The 3255-nt window shown below is 41.3% G+C and overlaps 1 protein-coding gene across 1 annotated transcript in view; it reads right to left on the bottom strand.

Moving 5' to 3' along the window:
• LOC128251117 (zinc finger protein 271-like) overlaps positions 1-2308 on the bottom strand; it is a 22624-nt gene extending 20316 nt beyond the window's left edge. The window contains exon 1 of the mRNA XM_052977532.1: positions 2182-2308. The gene's annotated coding sequence lies outside the window, so the exon portion shown is untranslated. The remainder of the gene's footprint in view (positions 1-2181) is intronic.
• Positions 2309-3255: the final 947 nt, after the last annotated feature.

The following is a 3255-nucleotide window of genomic DNA, read 5'->3' as shown; positions in this document are numbered from 1 at the left end:
TTATATATGTGGGGTGGGGGTATCTTTCAAGTCGGCATAAAAGCGAAAGTGGCAGAAAGAGCGCGATTGGACCGGGGAAGTCCTTTTGAAGTTGGCATACCGTCTGTGTGTGTGTGTCACTGAAGCCATACATATGTAGTGAAACTACCTCCCGCCATTAGATACAAACTACTATCGCCATTACATACAATCTTCTCATATAAATATAAATAAATGCGAGCGTAGTAGAGAACCTTTCCTGCCAGAACGCAAACTGACCAATCACGGCCCCTAATAAGGTCACGTGATAGAGTAAAATTCTGAAGCCTTCGGGAGCCAATAGTTTGTTATAAATAGCTTTAACTCATACCCAACAAGTTTGTCTCGGTCCATATATATTGACTCTCTTTCCATCTGCTGTAATATTCTCATACACATACATGTATCACTCACATACACACTTTTCTTTGCATGACGGCCTGTCTTTGATAATGTTCTTATATGTCGCATTCACACTCTCACACAGACATACATCTTTAACGCTACAATAAATATCTCTGTTATTCATCTAATACGGTTGTGGTCTTTCATTACTGGTCATCTATGTTATCGTCGTATAACATATTATGCATATCATCGATATATTATTGTGTGTTCGACCGTGTGACGTGTTAAAATAAAAGGAGTCCTCTGTTTTTCCATTTGTCACCATTTCTCCTTTTATGAGTTCGCACGGTCGTCCCTTACACATACATACATAACCTCTCTCCTTTTCTCTGTCAGTTACACATTCCACTCACTACAAAAAGTGAATAAAATTTTTGGCACTGTCATGGTATTAGCTGTCAGAAGTGAAAGTAGAACTGACAAGGAACGTTACTGCTGGTTTGAGTCATGGTATTAGCTGTCAGTAGCCAAAGAATCAACTCAAACCAGCAGTAACGTCCCTTGTCATATTTTTCTACTTTCACTTCTGTGCGGTTATGATCCGTGCATCGAGGGATAGCAGCCAATCCCGCAGGCGGATGGATTCACCCCCTGGACGCGTGGTTCTGTCCACGAATGTCGGGACTCTATTTGATCCTTCGTTCGGTCGCTCGAAGCCTCGTAGAAAATGGGCGGTGGCGCTGCCCACTATAAAAACCGGAGCATCCCGAAGCCATTCATACATAACCTCCTTCTCTCGCTTCTCCTGTCAATCAATCACTACAAAAAGTGAACAAAAAAATATCAGTTAGCTCTCTCTCTCACATACATACACAGCAGCATTTCACACACACTAACAAAAGCACCTTCTGTCTCGCACACCTCATCAAACACACACCAATTCTTCCGCTTCACGCCAACTTCAAAAGAACTTCCCTCATACAATCGCGCTCTCTCTGTCTCATTCACGCCGACTTTAAAAAATCCCATTCCCCCCAAAACTCCATACGTAAAAAAATAATAATTTTTTTTAAGGAAACCGACGATCATCTTCACAAATGTAAATAAACACACGTGGTTTATAACTGACACTCGTGTGTTCTTATATCGAAAGATGGCAAGAAGAAAACGCGATCGACGTCGAGAAAGTCGTACTAGTGACAGTATTTCATGTGTTTACACTTGACAACACATGCAGTCACGCACAAAACGACAAGTTAGAATTTCAGTGCATTGACATTTGTTCTTTTCCACCTAGTTTGAAGATAGTATCACTAGGGAATTATCAGATGGATTACATCAAATGTCGGGAAATACTAAAAATTCGGAAAATATTAAAAAAAAAAACCCATATCTGCAAAAAATCTAGAGCTTGTAGAGAAAAACTAAATTCATATTTGAATCCAACATATTCAAATTAGTTAATACCAATTGTTGGTATCAGTGCAACGAAAGTTTAGTTGTTCAGTGTAATTTATGAGACGAGAGAGACTAATTAAACTAATTTAATTACTATTTTATAGTATATTATAAACAATAAAAGGTAATTTTTCAGATTAACACCCGCACGATCTTCACAAGGGTGTTAGGGTTAGGGACGGAATTCCCTAACCGTAACCCTAAACCCTAAACCTGACCCTTACTTCAGAATATTTGTGGACATTTAAGGGTGTTCAGCTTGTCGTTTATGTGGCTCTTTCAGTCTTGTATCAGAGGTCGTTGTCTATATGCATATTCGACAATTTCAATGTCTATATATATACGTGTATATCTTACCTGTTATGGTATTTAAATGTGAAAAAATGATTAAATTACTCCAGTTCTTCCAATGTTGCAAGACATGCTTCTTCTTCGTTTTCAGTCCAAAGATGGCGGCAGAGGAAACGGAAGTTCGACATGTCATGTGAGCAAGCATCCTCCGCTCTCTAGCAAATAAAATCACGAAACCTGTCAGTGTCACAAAAACGAACACAAAACAATAATAGTCCCCTGTAAAATACCATGCTTACTCTCTGACTATTATAAACTAGTCTCCGTAAATGACACCACCAGCCTTGTTGGGGCTGACTGTACTCAATGGTTGCTATGATGGTTATGGTGGTGGCAGTGAGGATGGTTGTAGTAGATCTGAGAGTAGTGGTGGTGATGGGAGATGTGGTAGTTCTGATGGTGATTGTAACTATGTATAACACAATGTAACTATTTACCATGTGGCAAATTCTCTGGTATTTACTACCCACACTCACTGCCCACCACCACTACCACCACCATCGTCACTCATTGTCAGCTCTACACCAACAACCAGCTTCCTGGTTTCCACCACCATTATCACGCGTTTTAAACTACCATGTGTTGTCAAGGCAAGAAAACACGTGTTTCCATAAGGACACATACATCATCATCATCGTTTAACGTCCGCTTTCCATGCTAGCATGGGTTGGACGATTTGACTGAGGACTGGTGAACCAGATGGCTACACCAGGCTCCAATCTGATTTGGCAGAGTTTCTACGGCTGGATGCCCTTCCTAACGCCAACCACTCTGAGAGTGTAGTGGGTACTTTTACGTGCCACTGGCACGAAGGACAGTCAGGCAGTACTAGCAACGGCCACACTCAAAATGGTGTATTCTACGTGCCACCTGCACAGGAGCCAGTCCAGCGGCACTGGCAATGATCTTGCTCGAATATCTTTACATGTGCCAGGAAGTCGATGCTGGGTATGGGTGCCATCACGATTTCGCTTTTGTTTGCCCCTACAGGTCTTCGCAAGCAGAGTTTCGTGTCCAATGAAGGAGATGACATTGGCACGGGTGCCAGTTGTTGAATTTAGTTTGATTTCGATTTCACTT

This window comes from Octopus bimaculoides, chromosome 28 (genome assembly GCF_001194135.2).
Source record: "Octopus bimaculoides isolate UCB-OBI-ISO-001 chromosome 28, ASM119413v2, whole genome shotgun sequence".
Taxonomy (NCBI): domain Eukaryota; kingdom Metazoa; phylum Mollusca; class Cephalopoda; order Octopoda; family Octopodidae; genus Octopus; species Octopus bimaculoides.
This window is presented reverse-complemented; position numbering and strand designations above follow the sequence as displayed.